Here is a 12,655-nt window from a genome sequence, read left to right as displayed (position 1 = left end):
AGTACCCTCTTCCTAGAATCGATGATTTATTTCATCAGCTACAGGGTTCAAGTTATTTCTCAATAATAGATTTGAGATCCGGTTATCACCAACTTAAAGTCATAGAGTGTGATATTCCAAAAACAGCTTTCCACACCCTTTATGGTCATTTTAAATTCCTGGTCTTGTCCTTCGGGCTAACAAATGCCCCAGCAGCTTTTATGGATCTTATGAACCGAGTATTTAAGCGGTATCTAGATTTGTTTATTATTGTGTTCATAGATGATATTCTTGTATATTCCCGAAGTGAGGATGACCATGTGGATCATCTTCGAATTGTCTTGCAGACCCTTAGAGATCATCAGTTGTTTGCCAAATTTAGCAAGTGTGAATTTTGGCTAAGGCCAGTTGTCTTCCTGGGTCATATTGTTTCTTCTAAAGGTATTCGAGTTGATCCTCAAAAGGTAGAAGCTGTGAAATATTGGCCTAGACCTATCTCTCCATCTGATATTAGGAGTTACTTGGGCCTAGTTGGTTACTACCTTCGTTTTATGGAAATTTTCTCTTCCATTGCTGCTCCTTTGACCCGGTTAACCCAAAAGAAAGTTAAATTCCAGTGGTCAGATTCTTATGAGAAGAATTTTAAGGATTTGAAGACTCGACTCACTTCAGCCCCTGTGATTACCCTGCCTAATGGTGTAGATGATTTTGTGGTGTATGGTGATGCTTTGAGAGTTAGTTTAGGGTGCGTGTTGATACAAAAGGGTAAGGTTATAGCCTATGCCTCCCGACAGTTGAAACCTCATGAGAAGAATTATCTGATCCATGATCTCGAATTAGTTGTTGTGGTTTTTGCCTTAAAAATCTAGAGACACTACTTGTACGGTGTTCATATTGATGTCTTTATGGATCACAAGTGTTTGCAGTATGTATTTACTCAGAGAAAGTTAAACCTTCGGCAGAAGCGATTGTTGGAATTGCTAAAGAACTATGATATGAATGTGCTGTACCACCCGAGCAAGGCCAATGTAGTAGCAGATGCCCTTAGCAGATCGTCCATAGGCAGTGTAGCGCATATAGAAGAAGATAAGAAGAAGTTAGACTATGAAGTATATCATTTGGCTAGGTTAGGTATTAGATTTCTTAACTCAGCTCAGGGTAATGTTTGGGTTCAGAGTAGTTCCGAATCTTCCATAGTTTTGAAAGTGAAGGAGAAGAAGGATATGGATTCTTGTTTAGTTGAACTGAAAGGGTCCGTCAAAGACCAAAAGGTAGAGGTTTTCTCCCAAAGGGGAAATGGTGTATTGAGATTTCAAAATAGATTGTGTGTGCCTGATGTTGATGATTTAAGGGAGAGAATTATGGCTGAAGCGCATAGCGCATGATATTCTATTCATTCCGGTGCTACCAAGATGTACCGTAATTTATGGGAAATTTATTGGTGGAATGGTATGAAAAAGGATATAGCAAAGTTCGTAGAGAAGTGTGTAACTTGCCAACAAGTTAAGATAGAGCACCAAAGATCTGATGGGATGATGCAAGAATTTAGCATTCCTACATGGAAGTGGGAAAAGGTGAATATCAATTTCATGACTGGTTTATCTCTCTCTCGTCGTCATCATGATTCTATTTGGGTAGTTATAGACAGGTTGACTTAGTCCGCGCATTTCCTTCCAGTACATACATCTTTCACCACTGAGGACTATGCTAAGATGTACCTCCGAGAGTCAGTCAGGTTGCATGGAGTTCTGTTGTCTATCATCTCCAATAGAGGTACATAATTTACTTCTCAATTTTGGAGAGCCTTCCAGAAGGGTCTTGGCACCCAAGTTCATCTTAGCTCTGGTTTTCATCTGCAAACCGACGGTTAGGCTGAAAGGACTATCCAAACTTTGGAGGATATGTTGAGAGCATGTGTTCTTGATTTCAAAGGGAGTTGGGATGAATATTTTCCATTAATTAAATTTGCGTATAACAACAGTTTTTATGCTAGCATTGGAATGGCTCCATTTGAGGCTTTGTATGGTTGGAGGTATAGATCACCCATAGGTTGGTTTGAAGTAGGTGAGGCTACTGTGATTGGACCTGATGCTATGTTTGAGGCTATGGAGAAATTTAAGTTGATTCGGGAGAGGTTGAAGATAGCTCAAAGTCATTAAAAGTCGTACGCAGATATAAGGAGAAGAGCTCTTGAGTTTGAAGTTGATGATTTGGTGTACTTGAAAATTTTGCCCATGAAAGGGGTGAAGAGATTTGGAAAGAAAGGGAAACTTAGTCCCTGATATGTAGGTCCTTATAGAGTTTCGAATCGTGTTGGGAAGGCAGCTTATGATATTGAGTTGCCTATAGAGTTGTCAGCTGTCCATCCTGTATTTCATGTTTCTATGCTCAAAAAACACATTGGTGATTCTGTTGTTATTGATCCATCAGAGAGCTTTGATGTTCAAGATAGTCTTTCTTATGATGAAGTTCCAATCGAGATCCTAGATTATCAAGTCTGAAAACTAAGGAACAAGGAAGTTTACTTGGTTAAAGCTTTGTGGCGAAATCAATCAGTCGAGGGCGCTACTTGGGAAGCTGAAGCAGATATGCGAGCCAAGTACCCCCATCTCTTCTCCACTAGTTCAAATCAAGCTGAAGGTACTATTCTTCCTCAATTCAGTTTTGTATTCATCTATATGATTACTCTCTCTATGATTCATGCATTCTATGTAATACCCAAAAGTTTAGAGTAAAGTAAGCCCTTCAAGTGGGTCGTTCCAGCTGTGTGTCCTCATTTTTCTTTTGTTCTTAAACTATCTGGCACCATTTGAGGACGAATGTTTCCAAGAGGGATATATTGTAATACCCCGATCATTACTTAAGCATAAATTTGTCTTTTGAGTAAATAGGGGTGGCTTTCATCGATACCAATTTCATCAAAATCCAACATTGGACGAGAAAGTTATAGCCATTTTATTGAGCGTTGCCGGAATCGCCCAGGTTTGACGGTCTATCTAGTGGACCATAAAGTCCTTGGCGGACCGTTAGTTATCCTTTCAAAATAAGGCAGTAACTACTTTTTCTGGCCATCATGTGACGGCCAAAATGGTGGGCTGCCAAAAATTTGACAGACCATCAAGAGGACCATCAAGTCAAGACCGAATGTCCCAATTCTGACCCTCGAGTGATGGACGATCTGGTGGACCATCAGTTTTGTGACGGATCATCACTTCGACCATCACGTCGAGGCAGAATGTCCCCATTTTGGAACTCGAGTGACGGATGATCTGGTGGACCGTCAGTTGCTCTGATGGACCGTCAGTTCGACAGTCACAGACCCCGATCAGCAATTTTCAACTCTTTTTAAAAGGGCATTTTGGTCATTTCCTCCCCTTTTTCGTCTTATATATATATATATATCCAAGTAGAGAATAGTCATTCATTTTCTCTTCAATCTCTTCCAAGAAAATATCTAGACAACTAGGTTTTCTCTTTTCCAAATCCAAATCATCTCCAAGAAATTCAAGAATCTTCCATAAATTTCTCCAAGTTGTTCAAGAATTAAGTTCTCCAAGTCAAAGTCATCAAGAATCTTAGCCTAAAAGTTTGAGAAATAAGTTCCAATCAAGTCTCTTATTCTCAAATTTATAATTCAAGGTATGTGGGGTTTGAACAAGAACACTCCTTTCGTTCTTATGCCCAAAGATTTAATTTTTAATATTTATTTCTATGAAATTGCAAAGTGGGTTTACACCCAAATTACTTTATTAATGATTTTATGAGATTTGAGTTGTTCAATTTTGATATACATGATTATATCATCATCTTATTACTTTAATTGAGAACTTACGCCATGAATTGTACATTGCTACTACGAATTGATGATTTCTAAGTGATAAATGATAAGAGTCCTGATTTTAAGATTTTTCATGAGAAGTTGATTATTAAATATATGTATTGATATTGAGCTTGAGAGTCAAGGACGAGTCCTATGATGTTTCCTTGAAGCTTTTGATATTTGAAATGATTTGCTAAGCAAGTGTACTTGATGTTGAGAAAGATTGTTTTGATTTTGAGTCGAGTTAGGAATCCATAGTTATATATGATTTACAGATGAGATATATTTATGTTTTGGTTTTTATGATAGACCCATGATTTGATATTGATTAAGGTGTATTTCCTAACACGTTCTGAGCTGAGTCTAGGAGGAGTATTTAGCACCGAGTGGGAAATATGGTATTTCTCCGAAACTACGTGCCACCGTAGGATTGAAATTGATAATTGTGGGCCAGAGGTTGAGTATGGAATTGTGATAATGAAATTGAGGTTGTACTCCCTGGCAAGAGTACGACGCTCCCGCCAATGTGGGGTTCTCTCCTTAGGAGGGTAAAACGTTGTACTCCATGTGGCTCACATGGTTTAGTTTATGTCGGTTATAAGGAACTCCCAAGTCCACAATGATCTAAGTTCCTTGAGTTACCAAGTTAGTCGAAGTCATGAGTCAAAGAGTTTGAGTTGAGTCCAATGATTTATGAGATTTATGAAGCATTTGTTATTATTGATGATTTATGGAAATTATGTCTCAAGAAATTCAAGCGAAGAGAGTCATTATTATCAGCATGCATGATTTTATATTACATTTATGATATTATTTTAAAATGTTGCATACACTCCCACATACTCCGTATATTCCCAAATACTGATTCCCATACTCTTCTGTGTTTTATATTTCCTCACGATGTAGGTTCAGGTGCTCAGTATCAGCAACGACAATGATCTTCGAGTACCTCCATCTACATTTCTTTAGTTGGTGAGTCCTCATGGTTCGAGGACCTATGTCCCTGATTTTATCTTGTTAATAGATGGTTGTTTTCTTTTAGATCAGCACGAGTCAGTTGGGGGATCTGTCCCAATGGCTCCTCAGTCTTATGTAGTAGATGCTTTGTCAGACTAGAGTACCAGTATGTGCGGAACTTCATTATTTTGATTGTACAGGACAGTATATCTTCATATTCTAGTATGTTCGTAGTATGATTATTCTTTCTTACTCTAGCTTGATTTCTGTAGTAGTGAGTTTTAAAAATGATGATAGGCTTAGAGGGTTAGCTTGAGGCCACATGTGACCTTAAGCACCACATGATGTCTTGAGATAGGTTCTTAGGTCATTACAGTATCAAATACTAGGTCAGGACCTACAACTGTAGCCTCACCTACCTCAAACCAAGCGATTAGAGATCTGCACCTCCTGCCATTAAGAGCTTAAAACGGAGCCATCTAAAGTCTGGAATGATAGTTTTTGTTGTAAGTAAACTCAATCAAACGCTAGTGGTCATACCAACTACCTTTAAAATCTATCGCACACACTCGCAGCATATCTTCCAAACTCTGAATGGTCCTTTCTGCTTGACTATCTATCTGGGGATGAAAGGATGTATTGAGGTGAACCCGGGTACCAAGACCTTTTTGGAATACCTTCCAGAAATGAGAGGTGAACTGGGTACCTCTTTCTGTGACAATGGACAATGGAACACCATGCAATTTGACCAACTCTCTAATATAAAGTCTGGCATAATCCTCGACTGATTACGAGGTATGGACTAGAAGGAAGTGGGCTGATCTGGTCACCCTGTCTATGATGACCCAAACTGAATCATGCTAATGACGAGTATGAGGAAAATCTGTCACAAAGTCCATGTTCACTTCTTACCACTTCCAATTAGGGTTACTAAACTCCTGCACGGACCTACTTGGCTTATGATGCTCAATCTTAACCTGCTGACAAGTTGAGCACTTAGACACGAATTCTATAATATCTCTCTTCATCCCACTCCACTAATAAATCTCCCACAAATCATGGTACATCTTAATGGTCCATGGATGAATAGATTAACGTGCACCATGCGCCTCTACAAGAATTCACTGCCGCAATTCATCCACACCTAACACACATAGATGACCCTAACAACGCAAAGAACCATCTCCCCTTTGGGAGAAAACCTCCACCTCCTGAGCTCTAACTGACTTTTTCAACTTAACTAAACTGGGATCTCTATCTTGCTTTTCCTTTACTTCAAAAACTACAGATGGTTCTGAATTATTCTGAACCCACATACTACCTTCTGATGAATCAACTAAGCGGACACCTAGTCAAGCAAGCTGATGAACTTCTTGAACTAACTTTTTGTTATTGTCTGCAACATGAGCAAAACTACTAATAGACAGCCTACTGAGAGCATCAGCCACTATATTGACCTTGCCCGGGTGATACAGAATGCTCATATCATAGTCTTTCAATAACTCCAACCACCTTCTCTGATGGAGGTTTAAGTCTTTCTGAGAAAACACATACTGAAGGCTTTAGTGATCTGTCAACACATCTATATGCGCCTTATACAAGTAGTTCCTCCAAATCTTTCAGGCAAACACTACTGCTGCTAACTTGAGATCATTAGTTGGATAATTCTTCTCATGGGGTTTAAGCTGTTTAGAGGTGTAAGCTATGACCATACCATGCTGTATGATGACATAACACAAACCTACTCTGGATGCATCACAGTATACCACAAACCCATCTGAACCATCTAGAAGAGTCAAAACTGGGGCTGAGATGAGTTGAGTCTTTAACTCCTGAAAAATCTTCTCGCATGAATCTGACCACTAAAATTTGACTTTTTTCTAAGTCAATTTGGACATAGAGAATGCAATAGATGAAAATCCATTAACAAACCACCTGTAATAGCTGGCCAAGCCCAATAAACTCCTGATATTTGATGGAGAGATGGGTCTAGGCCAATTTCTCACCACTACGATCTTTTGGGGATCCACCCTAATACCATCACCGGAAATAATATGGCCAAAGAATGCTACTAACCTTAGCCAAGATTCGCACTTACTAAATTTGGTAAATAACTGATGATTTCTAAGAGTTTGCAATACTATTATGAGATAGTCTGTATGATCATGTTCACTACGTGAGTAAACCAGGATGTCATCTATGAAAACTATGATGAATATGTCTAAGTACTACTTGAACACACGGTTCACCAAGTCCATGAAATCTATTGGGGAATTGGTAAGACCAAAGGATATGACTAAGAATTCAAAGTGACCATATCGAGTTCTGAAAGCTCTTCAGTATGTCACATTCTCTGACTCTGAGCTGATGATAGCCTGATCTGAGGTCTATATTAGAAAAGTAACTAGCACCTTGAAGTTGGTCAAAAAATTCATCAATTCTGGAAAGGAAATACTTGTTTTTGACCTTGACTTTATTTAATTGGCAGTAGTCAATGCATATCCTAAGAAAATCATCTTTCTTATGCACGAATAAAATTAGTGCACCCTACGGGGACACACTGGGACTGATGAATCCCTTATCTAGGAGATCCTTCAACTATTCTTTCAATTCTCTGATTTCTACAGGTGTTATTCTGTATGGCAGAATAGATAAATTCTAAGTATCTGGAAGAAGATCAATTCAGAAATCTATTTCTCTTTTGTAAGGAATTTCAGGAAGATCGTTGGGAAATACATATGGTAATTCACATGCTACTGACACTTATTCAAGAGTTGGGGTTTCTGAACTGGAGTCCTTGACTCGCACAAAGTGATAGATATATCCCTTAGATATCATTTTTCTCGCTCGAAGGTAAGAAACAAGCTAACCCCTAAATACTGAAGTACTACCCCTCCACTCTAGGACGGGTTCATTTAGGAACTAGAACTGGAAAATTCTATTTCTGCAGTCGATTGAGGCATAGAAAGAATAAAGCCAATCCATGCCGAGAATGACATCAAAATCAGTCATCTCAAATTCGACTAATCTACTGAAGTTATTTTATGAGATACCATAATCGGATAGTTCTTGTATACCCTTCGGGATATGAATTTTGGCATCTCTATTGCCATCTTTGAATTTTGGCACTGGAGCACTAGCTGAGGATGGAGCTAGAACTGAAGATTTTGGGTGGAACTGAGAACGATTCCCACTCTCTAACTTAGGCTTAGCAAAGTTGAAACTACCTGTTCTAGCTCTCTTATTCTACTTCTCTCTCTCCTTATTTTTTTGCTCTTTTATCTGCTAAGCATGGATCATCAGCCTAGCCAAGTCCATCTCACTAATCAAAATTTTGGTCCTGCACTCTTTGACCATACTATCATTTACCCCAGACATAAACTAACTCATTCAAGATCTGCTATCTCCCACTACATGAGGAGCGTATCTAGCTAATAAAGTAAACTTGAGAGAATACTCTTTCCCTATCATATTGCCCTACTACAGATTAATAAACTCTAACACCTTAACTTTTCTCAGATTTAGGGGAAAGAATCTATCTAGAAAAGCAGTTGTAAACTCCTCCCATTCAATGTGCCTTGCATCCACGGCCCTCTCTACTTTCCTCTATTTGAACCAAGTGTGAGCCACATCCTGCAATTTATATGTAGCTAGATCAACAATCTTACTTATTGTCACCCCCATAATATCAGTAATATTTTGCACCTGATCAAGATACACCAGAGAGTCCTTATCTAACTTAGACCCGGTAAAGGATGGAGGGTTCATTCGGGTGAAGTCCTGAATCCTGGCTGTTGCAGTATTGGCCACTAGGTTGACTCGAATGGCAGTTGGATGTTTATTCTGAGTAGAAAATGAATGAGCTAGGGTGGTAAAAGCTACTCTGAACTAGTGTAGGAGATATGTTCACCCAAAGGATTTGGCTGAACGGGCTGACTGATCTCCCATTCCTCTTCCCTAAATCCTCTTTGGAGGTATTTTATGTAGATGAAAGAGAAACTTGGATTAAAAAAGAGTTTATCTTGAGCTCATTCTCACTCGCATGACATAAATACTGAAAAATAAAATTGTTCCTAAAATATCTCATAGTCTCTTGTCCATAACTGTGGCGCGCTACACACCCATATACAAGACTCTACTAGATGCGACTTTTAGACTTCCTAGGAAAATGTTGAACCTTAGGCTCTGATACCAAGTTTGTAATGCCCCGAGTCTGTACGCCAGACGCTACACTGTGCTCGTAATCCTGAAGGACCACTAGCTAACCCATTACTGGTACCTGCTATAATAATTGACTAATAACACTATATAATATAGAATAATAGGTTGAATGAAATAAGGTTCAAAATTGTAATACTGATGAAAAGAACATGATAAAGTCTGATAAAACATCATAATCTAAAATACTGAATACTGTCTGAACATCTAGTCTTAAAAGCCTCTAAACTAAACTGTTTGAATAAGGAGTCGATGGGACAATCCCCCAACTAACTCCATCTACTAAAATTCTAAATCTAATGAGAAAATAAAATAAATGAATATCCTCGAATGATGAGGACTCACTGCTATTCTACTGCTACTGGATGAAATCTGAACCGCTAAGAATCTTCTGGGCCCGTACGTCTGAACTTATGGTATAACAAATAATAGTGTAAATAAAAGTATATGTCAGTACATGTGAATGTACTGTTATAAAAATTTAGGTAAGGATGAATGCAAGGGTTCATATGCATGAATTATAACTAACTGAATAACTTGAACATGACTGCCTGAGAATATAGCATGAATACATAATTGTAACTGAAGTCATAAGGATTTTGAGTACTGATTTTACTAATAACATGGATTATTGATAATTGATATAACTGATAACTGATATACTATTTACTGAGTGACTATGTCTGACAGTCCTATTTCTAATGGAATTAGCTGTGTTATTTACTGAGCTGAGTAACTGTATCTGACAGTCCTGAAATTTGTAAAACTATCTGAGTTCTTTGCTGAAGACTGAGACTGAGACTATGGGAGGTAATCATCTAATCGACATGCCCCTTTTCTGAATAGATTCGAAGTCCAACCTGTAACCCCAATTAGAAGAGTGTCAGTACCGTGACATGGGTAAAGACGTTGAAGAGATACCCTCATCTAGCAGGTTCTCAAATGAGAATAGTGGGACCCTTAACTGTCAAGTTAATCCACCTCGTGAACCCTCAACTAGCATGTTTTGATGTCTTAACCTATACTGGCTAGCAGGTTATATGCTTTGGTGCAGTTCCCTATTTACTTAGGGTATTTTTGAAGAACAAGCCTATTTTTGTACATTACTCCCTACATCCAAAGGAAAATTATTAGTTTTAGGTGAAACCACTCCGTATTGACCTCGTTAAATCTTTGGTTTGGATCTTGTCATCTTTTAGGTGTTCCGTCATGTTTGGACTTCCATCTTAATTCCCCATTAAAATAGATGTAATACAAAAGTAGACAAGTAGAAAACATATATAGATTTTCAAAAGTAATTTATTTTTAAAAAAATTGAGTTTCAAAAACTTGTATAAAAAATTTTAGAAAATTTTTGTCAGTCATGTCTGTGTTAGCTAAATGAACATCGTCTATATGTGGCTCAATTATTTCTAACATCTATGGAAGCTTTTTGTATACTCATTGTTGTTGCTAGGAAGTTCCACAACATAGTTTTGTAAAAGTTCTGTCATAGTTAGAGATTTTGTCTATCTAGAGACTTTCGCAGCCGGTTTTTCTAAAGTTTGACTTTGGCTTCCTGGTGTTGGGGAATTTGGAATTCATTATAGTATGTTAGTTTAAATTTTAAGGACCTCCTCAAAATTTCTGCCCCAATTTTATACTGTTTGAGATGATCTTACTTGCGAGGGTCTCGATAATTTTTCCCAACGTCTTTGTTGGTCTTTATTCTCTTTTTTCAAATTAAAATGATATTGTTTTGACTTTTTGAGAACCCTTCTAGAATTTCTACACTAGTTTCAATTTCTTGAGGTGATATGAATAAGTTGTTGGGGTACCAGCATATACTACTGAAGCAGTAAGCTGGTCAAACATTGTTCAGGACTATTCTAGGGATGTAGAAAAATCTAAATGGTTGACCGAAGCCGACATTGGCTGCCTACACATCTTATTCTTGAGACTTTAGGTCAAACATAGATTGCACATAAAATGGGAAAGGTAGCTTATCCTAATGGTTTGATTGAAATTGACATAATCCACCTGCATATATCATTCTTGATAATTTAGGTCAAATGTAGTTTGTACATAAAATGAAAAAGGTACATTTTTCTAAGGGGTAGACTGAAGTTGACATAGGCCACTTACGTATCTCATTCTTGAGAATTTGGGTCAAACATGGTTTTTACATATAAGGGACTGATAAATTCTCCTAAAGTGTAAAAAGAAGACAACATAGGCCCACATACATATCCCTTTCTTGTGAATTCAGGTCAGACATAGTTCTTACATAAACAAGGAGGGTAAATTTTTCAAAGGGATTAACTGAAGGCGACATAGGATGCCTACATATCTTATTCTTGAGAATTTAGGTCAAACGTACTTTGTACATAAAATGGAAAGGTATATTTTCCTAAGGAGTTGACCAAAGATGACATAGGCCACCCACATATCTCATTCTTGAAAAATTAGGTCAAACATAGTTCGTGTATAAAACGAAAGGTAAATTCTCCTAAAGAGTTGACCAAAGTCAATGTAGGCGACCTACGTTTCCTATTGAAGAAAGAATCAGTTCACACATAGTTTAGAGCTATGCTAGGGAGACATAGAAGAAACTAAAGGGTTGATCGAAGCTGACATAGATCACTTACATATCTCATTCTTAGGAATTTAGGTCAATCATAGTTCGTACATAAAAAAAGGGAAAGGCAGGTTATCCTAAGGGGCTGAAAAAAGTTGACATAGGCTCCTTCTGCGTCTTTTTCTTGAGAATTCCAATTAAACATTATTCATACATAAAACAAAGAAAAGGTAGTTTTTTCTAAGTGATTGATCGAAGCCGACATAGACCATACATATAAGGGAACGATAAATTCTCCTAAGGTCAAACATGGTTGGTAAATTCAGGTCAAACATGGTTCGTACATATAATGGAATGATAAATTCTCCTAAGAGGTTAAAAGAAGCTAGCATAGGCCCACATACATATCCCTTTCTTGAGAATTCAGGTCAAACGCGGTATGTACATAAAAAGGAGTGGTAAATTTTCCTAAGGGTTAACCGAAGCTAACATAGGATGCCTACGTATTTCATTCTTAAGAATTCAAGTCACACATACTTCGTACTTAAAAGGGAAAGGTTTATTTTGCTAAGGAGTTGACTAAATCCAATATAGGCCACCTACATATCTCATTAGTAAGAACTCAAGTCAAACGTAGTTTGAAATATCATAGAAAAAGTTGTATCAAATTATTTCATTCATTAATCTTTATCACATTAGGGGAAATAGCCACTTGTAAAACTTGATTCCAGGAAGAGGAAAGTGATCTTCCTTTTTTCAAGTCGACTTGTGCTTCATGGATGGTCCAACACGAATTCCAATTAAATCTTTCTAATTCTGATCAAGTAATCCAAATTAAAGTAAAAATCATGATATTTCTCAATGGCATGACTTTTGATTCCATTATGATAATGGTAGATGCCATCACCATCCCTCCATTTTGTAGACCCATTATTTTTTTTTCTCTTATCTGGATAGAGGATTTTTGCTCATACCAACTTGAAGTAGATGACTTCCTATTTATCCTTAAAAGTCGTGAATTCCAAATGATGAATTGTGACACCACTAGTGATGAGCATTCTTGATACAACCTTATCACATGCTAGTGTGGTGTGTGGTCCATGCAAGTGAGCAATTTTCCCTCT

The sequence above is a fragment of the Capsicum annuum genome, chromosome 10 (assembly GCF_002878395.1).
Source record: "Capsicum annuum cultivar UCD-10X-F1 chromosome 10, UCD10Xv1.1, whole genome shotgun sequence".
NCBI lineage: Eukaryota > Viridiplantae > Streptophyta > Magnoliopsida > Solanales > Solanaceae > Capsicum > Capsicum annuum.
The sequence above is the reverse complement of the archived record's forward strand: the minus strand, read 5'-3'. Positions refer to the sequence as shown.